Source organism: Entelurus aequoreus, linkage group LG12 (assembly GCF_033978785.1).
Source record: "Entelurus aequoreus isolate RoL-2023_Sb linkage group LG12, RoL_Eaeq_v1.1, whole genome shotgun sequence".
Classification (NCBI taxonomy): Eukaryota; Metazoa; Chordata; class Actinopteri; order Syngnathiformes; family Syngnathidae; genus Entelurus; species Entelurus aequoreus.
This window is the reverse complement of record NC_084742.1, coordinates 67,985,019-68,011,642: the sequence shown is the minus strand read 5'-3', so window position 1 is coordinate 68,011,642 and position 26,624 is coordinate 67,985,019. Positions and strand designations below refer to the sequence as shown.

General features: G+C 38.3%; 1 protein-coding gene and 1 long non-coding RNA gene across 7 annotated transcripts in view; one reads left to right on the top strand and one right to left on the bottom strand.

The window, feature by feature from the left end:
• LOC133662483 (uncharacterized) overlaps positions 1–20,005 on the top strand; it is a 211,741-nt gene extending 191,736 nt beyond the window's left edge. The window contains exon 3 of the long non-coding RNA XR_009828115.1: positions 19,914–20,005. This is a non-coding gene — a long non-coding RNA (uncharacterized LOC133662483). The remainder of the gene's footprint in view (positions 1–19,913) is intronic.
• Positions 1–26,624, bottom strand: part of sox5 (SRY-box transcription factor 5) — an 863,129-nt gene that overhangs the window by 510,049 nt on the left and 326,456 nt on the right. The window lies entirely within an intron of this gene.

The following is a 26,624-nucleotide window of genomic DNA, read 5'->3' as shown; positions in this document are numbered from 1 at the left end:
TATATTAGTCATGGAATGCTGTTACTTACACACACTATGTTGAAGTATTAGTACTATTATTAATTATTATTATTATTTATCTTATGGTATATATCAAAAATAATATTGAGCAAAATTTAATTGAAATATTTTCGATGTGGCCCTCCAGCAGTGCTCGGGTTGCTCATGCGGCCCCCGGTAAAAATTAATTGCCCACCCCTGTTATATATCAATATATATCAATACAGTCTGCAAGGGATACAGTCCGTAAGCACACATGATTGTGCGTGCTGCTGCTCCACTAATAGTACTAACCTTTAACAGTTAATTTTACTCATTTTCATTCATTACTAGTTTCTATGTAACTGTTTTTATATTGTTTTACTTTCTTTTTTACTCAAGAAAATATTTTTAATTTATTTATCTTATTTTATTAATTTTTTTTAAAAAGTACCTTATCTTCACCATACCTGGTTGTCCAAATTAGGCATAATAATGTGTTAATTCCACGACTGTATATATCGGTTGATATCGGTATCGGTTGATATCGGTATCTGTAATTAAAGAGTTGGACAATATCGGATATCGGCAAAAAGCCATTATCGGACATCCCTAGTTGCAACTCTCTACTCCCATCTAGGGCTTGATATATTTTTTTCATCATTCTAGCTATAGTGGAAAGGGGGGCCCTCACAACCTACTAACCAAACGTGGGTCCACACAAAGTGGGCAAAACATGTATGTGTGTGTGTATGTGTGTGTGTGTGTGTGTGTGTGTGTGTGTGTGTGTGAGTGTGTGTGTGTGTGTGTGTGTGTGTGTGTGTGTGTGTGTGTGTGTGTGTGTGTGTGTGTGTGTGTTTCCACTCCGCCATATTGTGTAAGGCAGTGTGGTAGATTGAGGGAGTACATAGTGTTTCTATCCACTTCATTAGGGACCCCTCCAGTCACCCAATCAAAGGTTGGGGTTATCATTGTCCACCCTCAATAACATGATGCACCACATAGGGTGGGACGTGTAGAACAATAACATGATGCACCACATAGGGTGGGACGTGTAGGACAATAACATGATGCACCACATAGGGTGGGACATGTAGAACAATAACATGATGCACCACATAGGGTGGGACGTGTAGAACAATAACATGATGCACCACATAGGGTGGGACGTGTAGAACAATAACATGATGCACCACATAGGGTGGGACATGTAGAACAATAACATGATGCACCACATAGGGTGGGACGTGTAGAACAATAACATGATGCACCACATAGGGTGGGACGTGTAGGACAATAACATGATGCACCACATAGGGTGGGACATGTAGAACAATAACATGATGCACCACATAGGGTGGGACGTGTAGGACAATAACATGATGCACCACATAGGGTGGGACATGTAGAACAATAACATGATGCACCACATAGGGTGGGACGTGTAGAACAATAACATGATGCACCACATAGGGTGGGACGTGTAGGACAATAACATGATGCACCACATAGGGTGGGACATGTAGAACAATAACATGATGCACCACATAGGGTGGGACGTGTAGAACAATAACATGATGCACCACATAGGGTGGGACGTGTAGAACAATAACATGATGCACCACATAGGGTGGGACGTGTAGAACAATAACATGATGCACCACATAGGGTGGGACATGTAGAACAATAACATGATGCACCACATAGGGTGGGACGTGTAGGACAATAACATGATGCACCACATAGGGTGGGACATGTAGAACAATAACATGATGCACCACATAGGGTGGGACGTGTAGAACAATAACATGATGCACCACATAGGGTGGGACGTGTAGAACAATAACATGATGCACCACATAGGGTGGGACGTGTAGAACAATAACATGATGCACCACATAGGGTGGGACATGTAGAACAATAACATGATGCACCACATAGGGTGGGACATGTAGAACAATAACATGATGCACCACATAGGGTGGGACATGTAGAACAATAACATGATGCACCACATAGGGTGGGACATGTACAACAATAACATGATGCACCACATAGGGTGGGACATGTAGAACAATAACATGATGCACCACATAGGGTGGGACGTGTAGAACAATAACATGATGCACCACATAGGGTGGGACATGTAGAACAATAACATGATGCACCACATAGGGTGGGACGTGTAGAACAATAACATGATGCACCACATAGGGTGGGACATGTAGAACAATAACATGATGCACCACATAGGATAATATAGCTAATATAGACACTTGCGTCATGTGTTGTCTTTATTATGACACTTATATAAGACTTTTAAAGTCATTTTGATAGTAGGCTAATTTAGACACTTACATCATGTGTTGCCTTCATTATAACACTTATGCAAGACTTTTAAAGTCATTTTGATAGTAGGATAAAATAACTAATATAGACACTTGCATCATGTGTTGCCATCATTATAACACTTATATAAGACTTTTAAAGTCATTTTGATAGTAGGCTAATATAACTAATATAGACACTTACATCATGTGTTGTCTTCATTATAACACTTATATAAGACTTTTAAAGTCATTTTGATAGTAGGATAATATAGACACTTGCGTCATGTGTTGTTTTCATTATAACACTTATATAAGACTTTTAAAGTCATTTTGATAGTAGGCTAATATAGACACTTACATCATGTGTTGTCTTCATTATAACACTTATATAAGACTTTTAAAGTTATTTTGATAGTAGGCTAATTTAGACACTTACATCATGTGTTGTCTTCATTATAACACTTATATACAACTTTTAAAGTCATTTTGATAGTAGGCTAATATAGACACTTACATCATGTGTTGTCTTCATTATAACACTTATATACAACTTTTAAAGTCATTTTGATAGTAGGCTAATATAGACACTTACATCATGTGTTGTTTTCATTATAACACTTATACAAGACTTTTAAAGTAATTTTGATAGTAGGATAATATAACTAATATAGACACTTGCATCATGTGTTGCCATCATTATAACACTTATACAAGACTTTTAAAGTCATTTTGATAGTAGGCTAATATAGCTAATATAGACACTTGCATCATGTGTTGCCTTCATTATAACACTTATACAAGACTTTTAAAGTCATTTTGATAGTAGGCTAATATAGCTAATATAGACACTTGCATCATGTGTTGCCTTCATTATAACACTTATACAAGACTTTTAAAGTCATTTTAATAGTAGGATAATATAACTAATATAGACACTTACATCATGTGTTGCCTTCATTATAACACTTATATAAGACTTTTAAAGTCATTTTGATAGTAGGCTAATTTAGACACTTACATCATGTGTTGTCTTCATTATAACACTTATATAAGACTTTTAAAGTCATTTTGATAGTAGGATAATATAACTAATATAGACACTTACATCATGTGTTGCCTTCATTATAACACTTATACAAGACTTTTAAAGTCATTTTGATAGTAGGATAATATAACTAATATAGACACTTACATCATGTGTTGTCTTCATTATAACACTTACATAAGACTTTTAAAGTCATTTTGATAGTAGGATAATATAGACACTTGCGTCATGTGTTGTTTTCATTATAACACTTATATAAGACTTTTAAAGTCATTTTGATAGTAGGATAATATAGACACTTACATCATGTGTTGTCTTCATTATAACACTTATATAAGACTTTTAAAGTCATTTTGATAGTAGGATAATATAACTAATATAGACACTTACATCATGTGTTGTCTTCATTATAACACTTATATAAGACTTTTAATGTTATTTTGATAGTAGGCTAATTTAGACACTTACATCATGTGTTGTCTTCATTATAACACTTATATACAACTTTTAAAGTCATTTTGATAGTAGGCTAATATAGACACTTACATCATGTGTTGTTTTCATTATAACACTTATACAAGACTTTTAAAGTAATTTTGATAGTAGGATAATATAACTAATATAGACACTTGCATCATGTGTTGCCATCATTATAACACTTATACACGACTTTTAAAGTCATTTTGATAGTAGGCTAATATAGCTAATATAGACACTTGCATCATGTGTTGCCTTCATTATAACACTTATATAAGACTTTTAAAGTCATTTTGATAGTAGGATATTATAACTAATATAGACACTTGCATCATGTGTTGCCTTCATTATAACACTTATACAAGACTTTTAAAGTCATTTTGATAGTAGGCTAATATAGCTAATATAGACACTTGCATCATGTGTTGCCTTCATTATAACACTTATACAAGACTTTTAAAGTCATTTTGATAGTAGGCTAATATAGCTAATATAGACACTTGCATCATGTGTTGCCTTCATTATAACACTTATACAAGACTTTTAAAGTCATTTTGATAGTAGGATAATATAACTAATATAGACACTTACATCATGTGTTGCCTTCATTATAACACTTATATAAGACTTTTAAAGTCATTTTGATAGTAGGCTAATTTAGACACTTACATCATGTGTTGTCTTCATTATAACACTTATATAAGACTTTTAAAGTCATTTTGATAGTAGGATAATATAACTAATATAGACACTTACATCATGTGTTGCCTTCATTATAACACTTATACAAGACTTTTAAAGTCATTTTGATAGTAGGATAATATAACTAATATAGACACTTACATCATGTGTTGTCTTCATTATAACACTTACATAAGGCTTTTAAAGTCATTTTGATAGTAGGATAATATAGACACTTGCGTCATGTGTTGTTTTCATTATAACACTTATATAAGACTTTTAAAGTCATTTTGATAGTAGGATAATATAGACACTTACATCATGTGTTGTCTTCATTATAACACTTATATAAGACTTTTAAAGTCATTTTGATAGTAGGATAATATAACTAATATAGACACTTACATCATGTGTTGTCTTCATTATAACACTTATATAAGACTTTTAAAGTCATTTTGATAGTAGGATAATATAGACACTTACATCATGTGTTGTCTTCATTATAACACTTATATAAGACTTTTCAAGTCATTTTGATAGTAGGATAATATAACTAATATAGACACTTACATCATGTGTTGTCTTCATTACAACACTTATATACGACTTTTAAAGTCATTTTGATAGTAGGCTAATATAACTAATATGGACACTTACATCATGTGTTGTCTTCATTATAACACTTATGTAAGACTTTTAAAGTCATTTTGATAGTAGGCTAATTTAGACACTTACATCATGTGTTGTCTTCATTATAACACTTATGTAAGACTTTTAAAGTCATTTTGATAGTAGGATAATATAACTAATATAGACACTTGCATCATGTGTTGTCTTCATTATAACACTTATATAAGACTTTTAAAGTCATTTTGATAGTAGGCTAATTTAGACACATCATGTGTTGTCTTCATTATAACACTTATACAAGACTTTTAAAGTCATTTTGATAGTAGGATAATATAGACACTTGCGTCATGTGTTGTTTGCATTATAACACTTCTATAAGACTTTTAAAGTCATTTTGATAGTAGGATAATATAGACACTTGCGTCATGTGTTGTTTTCATTATAACACTTATCTAAGACTTTTAAAGCCATTTTGATAGTAGGATAATATAGACACTTGCGTCATGTGTTGTTTTCATTATAACACTTATATAAGACTTTTAAAGTCATTTTGATAGTAGGATAATATAACTAATATAGACACTTACATCATGTGTTGTCTTCATTATAACACTTATATAAGACTTTTAAAGTCATTTTGATGGTAGGCTAATCTAGACACTTACATCATGTGTTGCCATCATTATAACACTTATATAAGACTTTTAAAGTCATTTTGATAGTAGGCTAATTTAGACACTTACATCATGTGTTGTTTTTTTGCGGCTCCAGACAGAGTCATATGTTTTGGTCCAATATGGCCCCACTGCTATCTTTAGATATGATTGATAGTAATAGAATAAAGAGACACACTTCATATTAGTCCAATTGGGAGTAGAAGAAGATGTTCCAGAAAGTGTAACTAGCACGTGTCAATGGAAGTGCAGAAGAATGGCGTGATGGGCGCACAAAAGCAGCACTGTAGGTCGCCATCACATCGCAGACGTGGCAGAACGTGACGTGGCGTTTGATCACAGGAGGCCCGTGGCGCCGTGAGAGGAGGACGCATTGATTTGGCTGTCATGAAGCGAGGAGTGTGTGTTCTGGAACACCCGACTAAAAAGGTCCATTCAGAGCCGCCATTCTTCCGCGGGGAGATAGTGGGGACATCGAGCGCTGCAACATAAACACTTTTTTCTCCGGGAGAAAGCCATTGTGTTGATGGAGCTTAATGGACGCTCAGCTCGGAGCATTATTCACTGTACTCACACACACACACACACACACACACACACACACACACACACACACACACACACACACACACACACACACACACACATCCTGTAAACAAAACACTCCTTTCTTGTTGCATTCAAAGTGACGTTGGGAGTCGAGGCAGGAGAGTTTGAAAGCTCCTCTCTTTCTAAAATGTGCTTTTGTTCACGTGCACTTTTGCTGCAATCTTTTACCCACAATGCACTGACCTCAGTCATCTGGGGCCGGTGAAGACAAAACAATGTTGACTTTTTGCTGTCAGCTCTTCAAATATTTTAAAAAGTCAATCACAATTGACTTCATCAGGGCTGCACAAACCACCGCGGTCACGTCCCCTGGTCTGAACCCACATCGGGGGGCAAGGAAAAACTCCAAAAGTACGAGCTGGGGAAAAAGAAGAAACCTAGGGAAGGAGCCTCAGATGTGGCAAATAGAAAACAATACTAAAAACTCAGGGGTGTCCAAACTTTTTCCACTGAGGGCCACACACTGAAAAATCAAAGCAAGCGGGGGCCATTTTGATATTTTTTTATTTGAAAAACCAACACAATATATGTATTAAAAAAATATACATTAAGGCCTCCACTCAGACTTGATCCCAGGGACCCCAAAGGGTTTTGATCCAAAAAATATTTAAAATGTGTCATTATTCAGTATTATTCTTTGGCTATTTTTAAGACCCTTCTTAAAACCCATTTTTATTCACTGGCTTTTAACCCAGCATGAGACTTTAAACTATTTTTAACTTTTAACTTTTTTAACTGCTTTTTATCTAACAAAATTGTTCTTAGGGTAATTTTGTATTTGCTTTTTAATGTGTATTTTACTTCTGTTTTAAATTTTATTTTTTAGTCTGTCCTTTGCCTTTATTTCTTTGTGGTGTACAGCCCTTTGTTTTTCAACTGTGGTTGTTTTTAAAGGGCTTTATAAATAAAGTTGGTATGGTATTATTATCTCTAGATCAGGGGTCACCAACCTTTTTGAAAGCAAGAGCTACTTCTTGGGTAGTGATTAATGCGACGGGCTACCAGTTTGATACACACTTCAATAAATTGCCAGAAATAGCCAATTTGCTGAATTGACCTTTAACTCTATGTTATTATTAATAATTAAGGATATTTACACTTAATTGAACGGTTTAAAAGAGGAGAAAACACGAAAAAAATGACAATTCAATTTTGAAACATAGTTTATCTTCAATTTCGACTCTTTAAAATTCAAAATTCAACCGAAAAAAAGAAGAGAAAAACTTAAAAAAAAGAATTTATGGAACATCATTAGTCATTTTTCCTGATTAAGATTAATTTTAGAATTTTGATGACATGTTTTAAATAGGTTAAAATCCAATCTGCACTTTGTTAGAATATATAACAAATTGGACCAAGCTATATTTCTAACAAAGACAAATCATTATTTCTTCTTAATTTTCCAGAACAAAAATTTTAAAAGAAATTCAAAAGACTTTGAAATAAGATTTAAGTTTGATTCTACAGATTTTCTAGATTTGCCAGAATATTTTTTTTGAATTTTAATCATAATAAGTTTGAAGAAATATTTCACAAATATTCTTTGTCGAAAAAACAGAAGCTAAAATGAAGAATTCAATTAAAATGTATTTATTATTCTTTACAATAAAAAAAAATCTATTTACTTGAACATTGATTTAAATTGTCAGGAAAGAAGAGGAAGGAATTCAAAAGGTAAAAAGGTATATGTGTTTAAAAAAAAATATATATATATATATTATACACAACATTGTGTGGCCAGGTGTTGTCACCTGTTACTCATATTGCACAATTATACACAACATTGTGTGGCCAGGTGTTGTCATCTGTTACTCATATTGCACAATTATACACAACATTGTGTGGCCAGGTGTTGTCATCTGTTACTCATATTGCACAATTATACACAACATTGTGTGGCCAGGTGTTGTCACCTGTTACTCATATTGCACAATGATACACAACATTGTGTGGCCGGGTGTTGTCATCTGTTACTCATATTGGACAATTATACACAACATTGTGTGGCCGGGTGTTGTCACCTGTTACTCATATTGCACAATGATACACAACATTGTGTGGCCAGGTGTTGTCACCTGTTACTCATATTGCACAATGATACACAACATTGTGTGGCCAGGTGTTGTCACCTGTTACTCATATTGCACAATGATACACAACATTGTGTGGCCAGGTGTTGTCACCTGTTACTCATATTGCACAATTATACACAACATTGTGTGGCCAGGTGTTGTCACCTGTTACTCATATTGCACAATGATACACAACAAGAGGAAGGAATTTTAATCATAAGTTTGAAGAAATATTTCACAAATATTCTTCGTCGAAAAAACAGAAGCTAAAATGAAGAATTAAATTAAAATGTATTTATTATTCTTTACAATAAAAAAAATTAATTTACTTGAACATTGATTTAAATTGTCAGGAAAGAAGAGGAAGGAATTTAAAAGGTAAAAAGGTATATGTGTTTAAAAATCCTAAAATAATTTTTAATGTTGTATTTTTTCTCTAAACTTGTCTTTCTGAAAGTTATAAGAAGCAAAGTAAAAAAAAATATGAATTTATTTAAACAAGTGAAGACCAAGTCTTTAAAAAATTTTCTTGGATTTTCAAATTCTATTTGAGTTTTGTCTCTCTTAGAATCAAAAATGTCGGGCAAAGCGAGACCAGCTTGCTAGTAAATAAATAAAATTAAAAAAAAAGAGGCATCTTACTGGTAAGTGCTGCTATTTGAGCTATTTTTAGAACAGGCCGGCGGGCGACTCATCTGGTCCTTACGGGCTACCTGGTGCCCGCGGGCACCGCGTTGGTGACCCCTGCTCTAGATCAACATCAGGTCTATCTGTCAATACAACCTTTTTAAAGATTTAAGTCGTATGCTCTTTTTGTCAAAGAAAACCCTGTTTTTTTATGGAAAAAACACAAAATATACAATATTTTCACCCAATAAAATTTTTAAGAGGCACATTTCAGATTATATAATAACTCATAACACCATTGATTTTAATTCATTATTATTTTTTGAGCAATGACACTTAAAAACAAATCACACTAAAATGATCGGGGAACCAAAAGGGTCCTACTCATTAAAGTGTTAAAAAATAAATTGTACTTTTTTTTTTACTGTTTACTTCTAACACAATAATCTCGAGATGAACTTCAGATCCATCCGTCAATTATACGTTGTATTGTTGTTTATGTTTTTTGTTTGTTGGTTTTAGGCCCTTCTTTAAAAATTTTTAAAAAAAGCTCCATTTTTTATATGGCAAACACAAAATATGCAACATTTTCCCCAAAAAATATCTCAAAGTGGAATATTTAATGTGACGTAATTGGAGCCGTGGATAGGTCAATAATTCATAATAACATTAACATTTTGATTCATTATTATTTTTTAAAGAAAGAAACAGCCTGCATGGCAGCTTTGTGTTATTAGAGTCAACATTGCAACACTTTCTTGTTACATTTCACCTGTTTGCTCTTTCATACCACTTTTTATGTTTTTCTTTTTTTTTTTAAATGGGCCGTGGGGCCATTAAAAAATGACCTGCGGGCCGCAAATGGCCCCCGGGCCGCACTTTGGACATCCCTGGTGTAGCTAGTTAGTTTTACTTGATAAGACATCTTCAATGATGTATTTTTACAACTTAGCAGTATTTTATTCTATAAACCATCATCATTTAACGTGCATATGTTAAATTAAGCATCCTCGGGCTATTGCAGAATATTTAAACAAGATTTTCTATGTGGGGGAAAAACAAAATATCTTATTTTATTCGCTTTTTTCAGAATGGTAACATTTTCAAACTAAAATAGACATAATGTAATTATTCATGCTAAAATTAAGTTTACAAGGTAAAGTCAATGAATAAAAATAACTAAATAGCTTTTAAAACTTGGACATTTCTAGAATTTAAATGTAAAATTCTATTATTGGCATGCCCATAATAAAGTTGGAGCCTATACAATAATAATATGGTTTGCTTGATATGCTGCTGTGCAAGCCCATAATAAAAGTTGGATCCAAGCAATAATATGGGTTGCTTGACATGCTGCTGTGCAGGCCCATAATAAAAGTTGGAGCCCATACAATAATAATATGGTTTGCTTGATATGCTGCTGTGCAGGCCCATAATAAAAGTTGGATCCAAGCAATAATATGGGTTGCTTGACATGCTGCTGTGCAGGCTCATAATAAAAGTTGGAGCCCAAAAAATAATAATATGGGTTGCTTGACATGCTGCTGTGCAGGCCCATTATACAAGGTGGATCCCAAACAATATTATGGGTTGCTTGACATGCTGCTGTGCAGGCCCATAATAAAAGTTGGATCCCAAGCAATAATATGGGTTGCTTGACATGCTGCAGTGCGGGCCCATAATAAAAGTTGGAGCCCAAACAATAATACTATGGGTTGCTTGACATGCTGCTGTGCAGGCCCATAATAAAAGTTGGAACCCAAACAATAATATGGGTTGCTTGACATGCTGCTGTGCAGGCCCATAATAAAAGTTGGATCCCAAGCAATAATATGGGTTTCTTGACATGCTGCTGTGCGGGCCCATAATAAAAGTTGGAGCCCAAACAATAATACTATGGGTTGCTTGACATGCTGCTGTGCAGGCCCATAATAAAAGTTGGAACCCAACAATAATATGGGTTGCTTGACATGCTGCTGTGCAGGCCCATAAAAAAGTTGGAGCCCAAGCAATAATATGGGTTGTTTGACATGCTGCGGTGCAGGCCCATAATAAAGTTGGAGCCCATACAATAATAATATGGTTTGCTTGATATGCTGCTGTGCAGGCCCATAATAAAAGTTGTATCCAAGCAATAATATGGGTTGCTTGACATGCTGCTGTGCAGGCTCATAATAAAAGTTGGAGCCCAAAAAATAATAATATGGGTTGCTTGACATGCTGCTGTGCAGGCCCATTATACAAGGTGGATCCCAAACAATATTATGGGTTGCTTGACATGCTGCTGTGCAGGCCCATAATAAAAGTTGGTTCCCAAGCAATAATATGGGTTTCTTGACATGCTGCTGTGCAGGGCCATAGTAAACATTGGAGCCCAAACAATAATACTATGGGTTGCTTGACATGCTGCTGTGCAGGCCCATAATAAAAGTTGGAACCCAAACAATAATATGGGTTGCTTTACATGCTGCTGTGCAGGCCCATAAAAAAGTTGGAGCCCAAGCAATAATATGGGTTGTTTGACATGCTGCTGTGCAGGCCCATAATAAAGTTGGAGCCCATACAATAATAATATGGTTTGCTTGATATGCTGCTGTGCAGGCCCATAATAAAAGTTGGATCCAAGCAATACTATGGGTTGCTTGACATGCTGCTGTGCAGGCCCATAATAAAAGTTGGAGCCCAAAAAATAATAATATGGGTTGCTTGACATGCTGCTGTGCAGGCCCATTATACAAGGTGGATCCCAAACAATATTATGGGTTGCTTGACATGCTGCTGTGCAGGCCCATAATAAAAGTTGGATCCCAAGCAATAATATGGGTTGCTTGACATGCTGCAGTGCGGGCCCATAATAAAAGTTGGAGCCCAAACAATAATACTATGGGTTGCTTGACATGCTGCTGTGCAGGCCCATAATAAAAGTTGGAACCCAAACAATAATATGGGTTACTTGACATGCTGCTGTGCATGCCCATTAGAAAAGTTGGATCCCAAGTAATAACATGGGTTGCTATATATGCTGCTGTGCAGGCCCATTATAAAACTTTGATCCCAAGCGATAATATGGGTTGCTTGATATGCTGCTGTGCAGGCCCATAATAAAAGTTGGAGCCCAAACAATAATGATATGGGTTGCTTGACATGCTGCTGTGCAGGCCCATGATCAATATCCTCCTGAGAACCAATGACTTCTACTGTGGTCGTCTGGGTTTTGCAAAACAGGCAATTAAAAAAAAAAATACCAGAAACAAACGTCCCCTGCAGAGGACGTTGGTTCCTCGGTCGATAGTCACTGCCTAACCAAAATCAAAAAGTTATGGACTCGAGTCCTCAGCTGACCCCAGGTTGCCGGACCTAGACAGGACCAATTTGCTTAGTTGAATCCATGTGGTGACTTGTTTAGTGCAGATACCAGCTAATAGTCTGCTTGTCCTGATGAAGAAGAAGATTTGGATGCTGGAAGGCTTTGAATCCATGGATGTCATTTAGGGAAGAGGCACGCTATTTATTGAATAGAGACAAGTCAAACACTAGCGCCAGGCGGAAAACGACGTTTCCTCAATGTAGCAAATGTGCTGCTAAATAAAGACTACACAACTGTAAAGGTCGCAAGGATTTGAATCTGAATTTCCGTTTTGGTGTCGTCAGTTTGGCCCATGAGGTAAAATAAGGAACTTGGTCCTTGGGGCGCTTCCTGTTTATTTGAACATACTTGACATTCGGATGGGTACTTATTCGCCTTCCCTGTGGACGAAAAGCATACCTGGCCAATGACCATGAATGGTACTTTGAAGTGCACACAGCACTGCATTCACTTATAAGACCCGATCTAAGCAACCTTTACCACTCATGGCGCAAAAAAAATTAATAAAAATGGAACCAACACAAAAAGTCAACACACAAAACACAAGCTGCTCACTCAACTTTGTGGTTGTTATACAAAACGTCCAATCGCCATAACACAAATCCAAATTACAACTTTTTAAATCCATCACAATGCATGATGGGAAAAATACTAAAACTCTCTCCACACTTATCCATGTTTGGAGCGTTTAAGCTGCAGGATATTTCTGATTACACAATTTGAAGACGGTCGTCATGGAAGTAAACAAGGTCAACTTAATATCCAATGATGGTAATTATTATATATTACATTAATATAATACATATATATATATATATATATATATATATATATATATATATATATATATATATATATATATATATATATATATATATATATATATATATATATATATATTATACACAACATTGTGTGGCCGGGTGTTGTCACCTGTTTCTCATATTGCACAATTATACACAACATTGTGTGGCCGGGTGTTGTCACCTGTTACTCATATTGCACAATTATACACAACATTGTGTGGCCAGGTGTTGTCACCCGTTACTCATATTGCACAATGATACACAACATTGTGTGGCCAGGTGTTGTCACCTGTTACTCATATTGCACAATTATACACAACATTGTGTGGCCAGGTGTTGTCACCTGTTACTCATATTGCACAATTATACACAACATTGTGTGGCCAGGTGTTGTCACCCGTTACTCATATTGCACAATGATACACAACATTGTGTGGCCAGGTGTTGTCACCTGTTACTCATATTGCACAATTATACACAACATTGTGTGGCCAGGTGTTGTCACCTGTTACTCATATTGCACACTTATACACAACATTGTGTGGCCGGGTGTTGTCACCTGTTACTCATATTGCACAATTATACACAACATTGTGTGGCCAGGTGTTGTCACCTGTTACTCATATTGCACAATTATACACAACATTGTGTGGCCAGGTGCTGTCACCTGTTACTCATATTGCACAATTATACACAACATTGTGTGGCCAGGTGTTGTCACCTGTTACTCATATTGCACAATTATACACAACATTGTGTGGCCAGGTGTTGTCACCTGTTACTCATATTGCAGAATGATACACAACATTGTGTGGCCAGGTGTTGTCACCTGTTACTCATATTGCACAATGATACACAACATTGTGTGGCCAAGTGTTGTCACCTGTTACTCATATTGCACAATTATACACAACATTGTGTGGCCAGGTGTTGTCACCTGTTACTCATATTGCACAATGATACACAACATTGTGTGGCCGGGTGTTGTCACCTGTTACTCATATTGCACAACTATACACAACATTGTGTGGCCGGGTGTTGTCACCTGTTACTCATATTGCACAATGATACACAACATTGTGTGGCCAGGTGTTGTCACCTGTTACTCATATTGCACAATGACACACAACATTGTGTGGCCGGGTGTTGTCACCTGTTACTCATATTGCACAATGACACACAACATTGTGTGGCCGGGTGTTGTCACCTGTTACTCATATTGCACAATGACACACAACATTGTGTGGCCGGGTGTTGTCACCTGTTACTCATATTGCACAATTATACACAACATTGTGTGGCCAGGTGTTGTCACCTGTTACTCATATTGCACAATTATACACAACATTGTGTGGCCGGGTGTTGTCACCTGTTACTCATATTGCACAATGATACACAACATTGTGTGGCCAGGTGTTGTCACCTGTTACTCACATTGCACAATGATACACAACATTGTGTGGCCAGGTGTTGTCACCTGTTACTCATATTGCACAATTATACACAACATTGTGTGGCCAGGTGTTGTCACCTGTTACTCATATTGCACAATGATACACAACATTGTGTGGCCGGGTGTTGTCACCTGTTACTCATATTGCACAATTATACACAACATTGTGTGGCCGGGTGTTGTCACCTGTTACTCATATTGCACAATGATACACAACATTGTGTGGCCAGGTGTTGTCACCTGTTACTCATATTGCACAATTATACACAACATTGTGTGGCCGGGTGTTGTCACCTGTTACTCATATTGCACAATTATACACAACATTGTGTGGCCGGGTGTTGTCACCTGTTACTCATATTGCACAATTATACACAACATTGTGTGGCCGGGTGTTGTCACCTGTTACTCATATTGCACAATTATACACAACATTGTGTGGCCAGGTGTTGTCACCTGTTACTCATATTGCACAATTATACACAACATTGTGTGGCCAGGTGTTGTCACCTGTTACTCATATTGCACAATTATACACAACATTGTGTGGCCGGGTGTTGTCACCTGTTACTCATATTGCACAATTATACACAACATTGTGTGGCCGGGTGTTGTCACCTGTTACTCATATTGCACAATTATACACAACATTGTGTGGCCGGGTGTTGTCACCTGTTACTCATATTGCACAATTATACACAACATTGTGTGGCCAGGTGTTGTCACCTGTTACTCATATTGCACAATTATACACAACATTGTGTGGCCAGGTGTTGTCACCTGTTACTCATATTGCACAATGATACACAACATTGTGTGGCCAGGTGTTGTCACCTGTTACTCATATTGCACAATGATACACAACATTGTGTGGCCGGGTGTTGTCACCTGTTACTCATATTGCACAATGATACACAACATTGTGTGGCCAGGTGTTGTCACCTGTTACTCATATTGCAAAATGATACACGACAAATTATGTTTATAGTTCAGATGGGATGTGATTTAGTGCGCAGCATAGATCTGCATAAGCAGTGCGCAGAGGACGTGTAAGCAGTGCGCAATTACGCACCTTAGAGGGAGCGTTGGTGGCGGGGGCAGTAGCCTAAGCAGAGAACCCCCTTATATTCACACATTGTTGCACATTTTCATCAACAACAATTGCTATTTGTCAACACACACACAACACCATTGCTACCGTGGAGGACTGGTAATTGTTGCAACTATTTGAAAGTAGCAGGAAGTGTGTCACGTCTGCACTTCCCCCGACATCAAAGACCAGCGGCTTTTAAAAGTTTGTGACCAGGCCTCCCATGGTTTAACTGTGGACTGACTCCTAAAGTCTGTACTAAGCTTGTAAGGTATATTGTACTGCTATACTAATACATCATATTCAGTACTATACAGCCTCGAAAAAGTACCAGTCCCCCCCCCCCCCCCCCTTTTTTTTTAACGGGCATTGCTGGTTTTACGAGCATGTTGGGCAGCACACACACACAGAGTACTTACAAGCAGACACAGTGTGTAGACAGAAAATGGAGAATGGATGCATTTTGGTGTAAAAAGTAAAGATAAAAGTGAAGTTATAACACTGAAACACCCTCAGGAAGAGCTGCTTTAAGACATGGCTAGCTCGCTAGCGGCTAACGTCCATCCGCAGTGTTTTAGCTACTTCTAAATTACTACAGGTATCAGGTTATCACTGGAGGACGAGGAATAGCTAAACATGCTTCACTACACACCGTAGGAGGATACAATAGCTCACCACTTCATAATGTAAACAAACGCCATGGGTGGATCTACACCTGACATCCACTGTAATGATACCAAGTACAAGAGTGTATCTAGTCCATTCTACTATGATTACACTGATATTTTTTATTGTGACAAAATATTTGTTCCTTTTTTTAAAATGTATATTATTGTTTATAAAGTCAGTAAATACGTCCCTGGACACATGAGGACTTGGACATGTTGGACATTCGCACATTAAGGTTCTACACCAAAACATCATCTATTTATTATTATTATTATTAATGTGTGAATGTCCAACATTCACACATTAAAAATAATAATAAATATATATGTTTTTTTGTGTAGAACCTTAATGTGTGAATGTTGGACATTCACACATTAATAATACTAATAATAGATGATTGTTTTTTGGTGTAGAACCTTAATGTGTGAATGTTTGACATTCACACATTAAAAATACTAATAGTAAATAGATGATTTTTTTTGGTGTAGAACCTTAATGTGTGAATGTCAAACATTCACACATTAATAATACTAATAATAAATAGATTTTTTTTTTGGTGTAGAACCTTAATGTGTGAATGTCCGACATTCACACATTAATAATAATAATAAATATATATATATTTTTGTGTAGAACCTTAATGTGTGAATGTTGGACATTCACACATTAATAATACTAATAATAGATGCTTTTTTTTTTGGTGTAGAACCTTAATGTGTGAATGTTTGACATTCACACATTAATAATACTAATAATAGATGATTGTTTTTTGGTGTAGAACCTTAATGTGTTAATGTTTGACATTCACACATTAATAATACTAATAATAGATGATTGTTTTTTAGTGTAGAACCTTAATGTGTGAATGTCAAACATTCACACATTAATAATACTAATAATAAATGATATTTTTTTTGGTGTAGAACCTTAATGTGTGAATGTTGGACATTCACACATTAATAATACTAATAATAAATAGATGATTTTTTTTTGGAGTAGAACCTTAATGTGTGAATGTTTGACATTCACACATTAATAATACTAATAATAAATAGATTATTTTTTTTGGTGTAGAACCTTAATGTGTGAATGTCCGACATTCACACATTACTAATAATAATAAATATATATATATTTTTGTGTAGAACCTTAATGTGTGTATGTTGGACATTCACACATTAATATTACTAATAATAAATAGATGATTTTTTTTTTGGTGTAGAACCTTAATGTGTGAATGTCCGACATTCACACATTACTACTAATAATAAATATTTTTTTTTTTGTGTGTAGAACCTTAATGTGTGAATGTTGGACATTCACACATTAATATTACTAATAATAAATAGATGATTTTTTTTTTGGTGTAGAACCTTAATGTGTGAATGTTTGACATTCACACATTAATAATACTAATAATAAATAGATTTTTTTTTTGGTGTAGAACCTTAATGTGTGAATGTTTGACATTCACACATTAATAATACTAATAATAAATAGATGATTTTTTTTTTGGTGTAGAACCTTAATGTGTGAATGTCCGACTTTCACACATTACTACTAATAATAAATATATTTTTTTTTTGTGTAGAACCTTAATGTGTGAATGTTGGACATTCACACATTAATAATACTAATAATATATGGGGTTTTTTTGGTGTAGAACCTTAATGTGTGAATGTTTGACATTCACACATTAATAATAATAATAATAAATAGATGATTTTTTTTGGGGTGTAGAACCTTAATGTGTGAATGTTTGACATTCACACATTAATAATACTAATAATAAATAGATTATTTTTTTTGGTGTAGAACCTTAATGTGTGAATGTCCAACATTCACACATTAATAATAATAATAAATATATATATTTTTTTGTGTAGAACCTTAATGTGTGAATGTCAAACATTCACACATTAATAATACTAATAATAAATAGATGATTTTTTTTTGGTGTAGAACCTTAATGTGTGAATGTTTGACATTCACACATTAATAATACTAATAATAAATAGATTTTTTTTTTTGGTGTAGAACCTTAACGTGTGAATGTCCAACATTCACACATCAAGATTCTACACCAAAAAATAATGTATTATTATTATTAGCATAGCTAAACATGCTTCACTACACACTGTAGGAGGATACAATAGCTGATGTAATGTAAACAAACGGGTGGATCCATACAAACAACTGTAACGATACCGAGTACAAGAACCGTATATAGTCGGTTCTACAATTGATATTTTTTTTTATTATTAGCACAAAATCGGTAGATTGTCAGTAAATACGTCCCTGGACACATGAGGACTTTGAATATGACCAATGTATGATCCTGTAACTACTTGGTATCACATCCATACCTAAATGTGTGGTGTCATCCAAAACTAATGTCAAGTATCAAAGAAGAGAAGAATAAGTGATTATTACATTTGAACAGAAGTGTAGATAGAACATGTTGAAACAGAAAATAAGCAGATATTAACAGTAAATTAATAAGTGGATTAATAATCAATTTTTACAGTTTGTCCCTCATACTTTTGACAAAATAATAGGTGTATAAATGACACAATATGTTACTGCATACTAATTAGGAGTGTTTGTTTGTTTACTTACTACTAAAAGACAAGTTGTCTAGTATGTTCAACATTTTATTTAAGGACTAAATGACAATAATAAACTTATGTTTCATGTACACTAACATTTGTTGTTACAATAAAGACCTTCACCTTTTTTTAGAAAAGTATTGAAATACACGTTGGTACCGACATATTGGTATGGGGTCAACCCTAGTGCGTACAAAACTAATCTTAGATTCCGTGTGTGAGAAAAGTGCTTGGTGTGATTTGGTGAAATGGTGAATGTGGAGAGAAGTCCCACACAAACGGAGGAGGGATCACTAATCCACTTGTGAGACAAACAGGCAGAGCACAGCTTGCCAAGTCTTGTAATCACAACTAAAGATGATGAGCCCACTCCCTTCCTGTGCACGGTGTGTGTGTGTGTGTGTGTGTGTGTGTGTGTGTGTGTGTGTGTGTGTGTGTGTGTGTGTGTGTGTGTGTGTGTGTGTGTGTGTGTGTGTGTGTGTGTGTGCGTGTGTGCGTGTGTGTGTGTGTGTGTGTCCTACATTGCCTGGACAAAAGAGTGAACGTCTATCAAGTGGATAATCTACAGAAGTAGAGCGGGATGTGTTCCACCTTCCAAGTCATTGAGGCGCAGATACCACGCAATCATCTCCCGCCGCCGCCAATATGACTTTTGAAAAGGCAGTAATTGTGTTGGGGGAATAAATTAGAAGGATGGCAGAAATACGGAGATAAATCCAGCTTAAGAGAGGCTGTTTATTTCATTTCAGCGCGGCTCTCCGTCGCTGATCCTCATTTTTGTTTTTCCTTCAGCAGGGGTGGAGAATTGTCAGCCATTTGGCCCTGAAATAGATTATTGTGACGTCACACACTGTTGCCATGGTCCTGCCAGGGTGCACCCATCCTCACCTGGACTCTGTCTTCTACTACAGACCATCCTCACCTGGACTCTGTCTTCTACTACAGACCATCCTCACCTGGACTCTGTCTTCTTCTACAGACCATCCTCACCTGGACTGTCTTCTACTACAGACCATCCTCACCTGGACTCTGTCTTCTTCTACAGACCATCCTCACCTGGACTGTCTTCTACTACAGACCATCCTCACCTGGACTCTGTCTTCTTCTACAGACCATCCTCACCTGGACTCTGTCTTCTACTACAGACCATCCTCACCTGGACTCTGTCTTCTTCTACAGAACCATCCTCACCTGGACTCTGTCTTCTTCTACAGACCATCCTCACCTGGACTCTGTCTTCTACTACAGACCATCCTCACCTGGACTCGGTCTTCTTCTACAGACCATCCTCACCTGGACTCTGTCTTCTTCTACGGACCATCCTCACCTGGACTCTGTCTTCTTCTACAGACCATCCTCACCTGGACTCTGTCTTCTACTACAGACCATCCTCACCTGGACTCTGTCTTCTTCTACAGACCATCCTCACCTGGACTCTGTCTTCTTCTACGGACCATCCTCACCTGGACTCTGTCTTCTACTACAGACCATCCTCACCTGAACTCTGTCTTCTACTACGGACCATCCTCACCTGGACTCTGTCTTCTACTACAGACCATCCTCACCTGGACTCTGTCTTCTTCTACAGACCATCCTCACCTGGACTCTGTCTTCTTCTACGGACCATCCTCACCTGGACTCTGTCTTCTACTACAGACCATCCTCACCTGAACTCTGTCTTCTACTACAGACCATCCTCACCTGAACTCTGTCTTCTACTACAGACCATCCTCACCTGGACTATGTCTTCTTCTACAGACCATCCTCACCTGGACTCGGTCTTCTTCTACAGACCATCCTCACCTGGACTCTGTCTTCTTCTACGGACCATCCTCACCTGGACTCTGTCTTCTTCTACAGACCATCCTCACCTGGACTCTGTCTTCTACTACAGACCATCCTCACCTGGACTCTGTCTTCTTCTACAGACCATCCTCACCTGGACTGTCTTCTACTACAGACCATCCTCACCTGGACTCTGTCTTCTACTACAGACCATCCTCACCTGGACTCTGTCTTCTACTACAGACCATCCTCACCTGGACTCTGTCTTCTACTACAGACCATACTCACCTGGACTGTTTTCTACTACAGAACCATCCTCACCTGGACTCTGTCTTCTTCTACAGACCATCCTCACCTGGACTCTGTCTTCTACTACAGACCATCCTCACCTGGACTCTGTCTTCTTCTACAGAACCATCCTCACCTGGACTCGGTCTTCTTCTACAGACCATCCTCACCTGGACTCTGTCTTCTACTACAGACCATCCTCACCTGGACTCTGTCTTCTTCTACAGACCATCCTCACCTGGACTGTCTTCTACTACAGACCATCCTCACCTGGACTCTGTCTTCTACTACAGACCATCCTCACCTGGACTCTGTCTTCTACTACAGACCATCCTCACCTGGACTCTGTCTTCTACTACAGACCATACTCACCTGGACTGTTTTCTACTACAGAACCATCCTCACCTGGACTCTGTCTTCTTCTACAGACCATACTCACCTGGACTGTTTTCTACTACAGAACCATCCTCACCTGGACTCTGTCTTCTTCTACAGAACCATCCTCACCTGGACTCGGTCTTCTTCTACGGACCATCCTCACCTGGACTCGGTCTTCTACTACAGACCATCCTCACCTGGACTCTGTCTTCTACTACGGACCATCCTCACCTGGACTCTGTCTTCTTCTACAGACCATCCTCACCTGGACTCTGTCTTCTTCTACGGATCATCCTCACCTGGACTCTGTCTTCTTCTACAGACCATCCTCACCTGGACTCTGTCTTCTTCTACAGACCATCCTCACCTGGACTCTGTCTTCTTCTACAGACCATCCTCACCTGGACTCTGTCTTCTTCTACAGACCATCCTCACCTGGACTCTGTCTTCTTCTACGGACCATCCTCACCTGGACTCTGTCTTCTTCTACAGACCATCCTCACCTGGACTCTGTCTTCTACTACAGACCATCCTCACCTGGACTGTCTTCTTCTACAGACCATCCTCACCTGGACTCTGTCTTCTTCTACAGACCATCCTTACCTGGACTCTGTCTTCTACTACAGACCATCCTCACCTGGACTATGTCTTCTTCTACAGACCATCCTCACCTGGACTCTGTCTTCTACTACAGACCATCCTCACCTGGACTGTCTTCTTCTACAGACCATCCTCACCTGGACTCTGTCTTCTTCTACAGACCATCCTCACCTGGACTCTGTCTTCTACTACAGACCATCCTCACCTGGACTATGTCTTCTTCTACAGACCATCCTCACCTGGACTCTGTCTTCTTCTACAGACCATCCTCACCTGGACTATGTCTTCTTCTACAGACCATCCTCACCTGGACTCTGTCTTCTTCTACAGACCATCCTCACCTGGACTATGTCTTCTTCTACAGACCATCCTCACCTGGACTCTGTCTTCTTCTACAGACCATCCTCACCTGGACTATGTCTTCTTCTACAGACCATCCTCACCTGGACTCTGTCTTCTACTACAGACCATCCTCACCTGGACTATGTCTTCTTCTACAGACCATCCTCACCTGGACTATGTCTTCTTCTACAGACCATCCTCACCTGGACTCTGTCTTCTACTACAGACCATCCTCACCTGGACTATGTCTTTTTCTACAGACCATCCTCACCTGGACTCTGTATAGAGTAGACTAACCCATGTGGTTCCTGTGGATGTGAACACAATTACTGTAGTGACTAAATATCATAGTGACTGAAACAGACATAGTCATTCATGTGGATGATTGGGCTATGTATTTACTGTATGTCAACTCTGTTGATCATTTTTCAATTCTTTAAACACCAAAACATCTTTAAATGGTGCATTTTTTGCTAATGTTTGCATGTTCAATCGCACAAATTGAACACGCCCCCAAACCCCCGGCTTATTTTCAGTCTTTTTCATCAAGTTCAAATCACATGCCTGGATATTATAAGGATGTCCAGAATGATGACAGGTGAACAAAACAGGAGTCAGTAGAAATACCAGCTCTACCAGAAGGTCTAATGTCTTCTCATGCTTTTGTCCACACCGGTTGAATCGAAACTGAAAGTTAACTCCATATGTGTGCATCCTCCACTTTCTGTCATGGCCTAAAGGGGGTCTGTATCACTTGGCGACTTTGAGGAAAACACTACAAATGTGCTGACTTGCTTTACGCCATACGTCACTCCTCCTTTCGTTACAAAGACGGAAGTCGATACTGTTGCGTACGAACAGTCTTCCTCTCAGGGAATAAAACACACCGGTCACACCCAAGTTCTTTTGGATGACATATACGTTGAGTAAAAAGGACCACCGAGACAGAATAGTTCTTGGCCAAGTTTTACTAAAGTTTTAGGAGACCAGCCCTTACAACTCAATAATATCATCACATAGCGAAGTCTAAAAGTAAGACAAAAGAAGGTAACTCTTACAGTGAGAAGGCAGGACCCCCACCTTACAGAGAGGGATGCACCAGCTCAAACCTCCCTTTTGAGGACTGATTCATCCTGTTTGTACAGACACTGGGCGCTCCAGGACCAAATATGGAAATCAACAACAGAAAATAAGGCAACGGAAGTATACCGGCCGCACGGACATCTCCAGAGTGGAAAAGTACCAGTAGCATGATCACACAATACAACGTCATTCTAAAGCATCAAAGTATATCACAAATATATGCCTGCCAGAAAACTAAAGGAAAAAGAATGCTTTGGCAATTACTGCTATCATGGCCAAAGCTGAAAAACAACCAAAGAAACGAAAAGTTTTGTCTGAGGAGATAAAAGGACAGTCAAGGATCAACATTGTCCCGGCTTTCACTCACTGGCGTGAGCTCAAAGACTAGGGATTCCAGACCGATGCTGCATTGGCTCTGTTCCTGCTAAACTAGTAAGTGACTTTCGATGCTCGTATCAAAATGCTAATGCTAATGTTAGCTATCGGAAAATGTGCATGGTTGCAATAAATAGCCACCAGAGTGATAGTTCCACACTACTTCCTTCGATAAAACTCTCCTGCCGGTCTTTTGCTTTGAACCTGCATCCACCCGGATACTTTCCTGCGAGTAGCGTCATGTTTGTAGAACAATCCAAGACCATTTGTTGATAGTCATCAGCATAGCCATTAGACACCTAACTTTTGTGCCAATATCACATCGGACATCCATATGCGCTCATCATCGGCGGTCACTCGAACGAGTATGACGACCCTTCTGGTAGGGGTGTATCCCTTTATGGAGGATGCCTGTGCGTGACTTTGTTTAACGTGGGGAAACTGGTGCACAGACAGTCACCACACCATCCTTGACAGAATCGGGTCCAGTGGCATGGAGTCCAAGACAACGGGGGACCCTTGGCTGCTGCAGCCTTCTTCCACCATCGCAGCCGTTGTGGTAGTTCTTAAATCTACCGTCTTCCGCCTGCTCCGCCGTTGAGGTCTTCACTGTATCCCTGGCTAGGGGGCAGTCGGGTACTAGGCCTTTGCCAAGGACTACTTGGGGTAACAGTAGTAAAGGGGTTAACCTCCTAGTGCCCCAAGACCTCATAGAGGAGCCTCCACTGCCGGGTGCACTTTAACGTCATGCCCAGGACACATCATATGTACATACATACACCATATGCGCTAGTCCTCATGGGAAATGTGGTCTTCTTCTGGCAAAACACTACCGCTTTAGTCCACTGGCGCCGCCAAAATCCACCAAAACTGAAAGTTCTTAAGTGGGGCTTTAAAGGCCTACTGAAATGAATTTTTTTTATTTAAACGGGGATAGCAGATCTATTCTATGTGTCATACTTGATCATTTCGTGATATTGCCATATTTTTGCTGAAAGGATTTAGTATAGAACAACGACGATAAAGATTGCAACTTTTGGTATCTGATAAAAAAAAGGCTTGCCCCTACCGGAAGTAGCGTGACGTAGTCAGTTGAACATATACGCAAAGTTCCCTATTGTTTACAATGATGGCCGCATGAAGTGAGAGAGATTCGGACCGAGAAAGCGACAATTTCCCCATTAATTTGAGCGAGGATGAAAGATTTGTGGATGAGTAAAGTGCAAGTGAAGGACTAGTGGGGAGTTGAAGCTATTCAGATAGGGAAGATGCTGTGAGAGCCGGGGGTGACCTGATATTCAGCTGGGAATGACTACAACAGTAAATAAACACAAGACATATATATACTCTATTAGCCACAACACAACCAGGCTTATATTTAATATGCCACAAATTAATCCTGCATAAAAACACCTGCGTGTTTGTTACGCTAGCTCCTAGCTCCTATGCTAGCTCCTAGCTCCATAGAACACGCCAATACAATTCAAACACCTGATCAACACACACAATCACTCAGCCCAAAAGACCGTTCACCTAACCCAAGGTTCATAAAGCTTATATATTTTAAAAAAGTTACGTACATACGCAAAAAAAAGTTGCGCACATACGGTCAAGCGATCAAATGTTTAGAAGCCAAAGCTGCATACTCACAGTAGCACGTCTGCGTCTTTGTCATCCAAATCAAAGTAATCCTGGTAAGAGTCTGTGTTGTCCCAGTTCTCTACAGCCATCTGTGTATCAAAGTCAAAAGTCCTCCTGGTTAGAGTCTCTGTTATCCGAGTTCTTCCATCTTGACTGCATCTTTCGGGAATGTAAACAAAGAAGCGCCGGCTGTGTACTGTTGTTGCTGACTACGTTCGAAAAATACGTCCATTTCGCACCGACAACTTTCTTCTTTGCTTGCTCAGCTTCTTTCTCCATAATGCAATGAACATGATTGCAACAGATTCACGAACACAGATGTCCAGAATACTGTGGAATTATGAAATGAAAACAGAGCTTTTTCGTATTGGCTTCAATGTGGAAGGCATACCCGTGTTCCCCGGTCTACGTCACGCGCATACGTCATCCTCAGAGGCGTTTCGAACCGGAAGTTTAGCGGCAAATTTAAAATGTCACTTTATAAGTTAACCCGGCCGTATTGGCATGTGTTATAATGTTAAGATTTCATCATTGATATATAAACTATCAGACTGCGTGGTCGGTAGTAGTGGCTTTCAGTAGGCCTTTAAATAAACAAGTTGTCCTCGCATACTGAAATGGTGGATAGAACTTAGAATACCAAGTTTTGGGAACGCCCCCCCGCCCCCAACTGTGTTCGACCAATCAGCGGTCGACAGCACAGCCCGCCCCCTCTAAGGTTCCAGAAACTTTTCGAAAATCCCAAACTAAAGATAGTTCCTAAAGGACTAGTTTTTGGTGGAAATATAAGGAGGAACTTTATTTACCGCTGAGGTTCTGGCGGTGGGAAAGGGCCTAATAATGGTTGACCGTGTGTGTGTGTGTGTGTGTGTGTGTGTGTGTGTGTGTGTGTGTGTGTGTGTGTGTGCCGCAGGCAGGGAAAGTCCCGGTGGAAGGGGGGGTGGGGGGGGCGCACCCGGTGATGCGTTTGTTTCATTGTGCGGGAGTTCCCCATTGGCCGGATGGTGGCGGCCG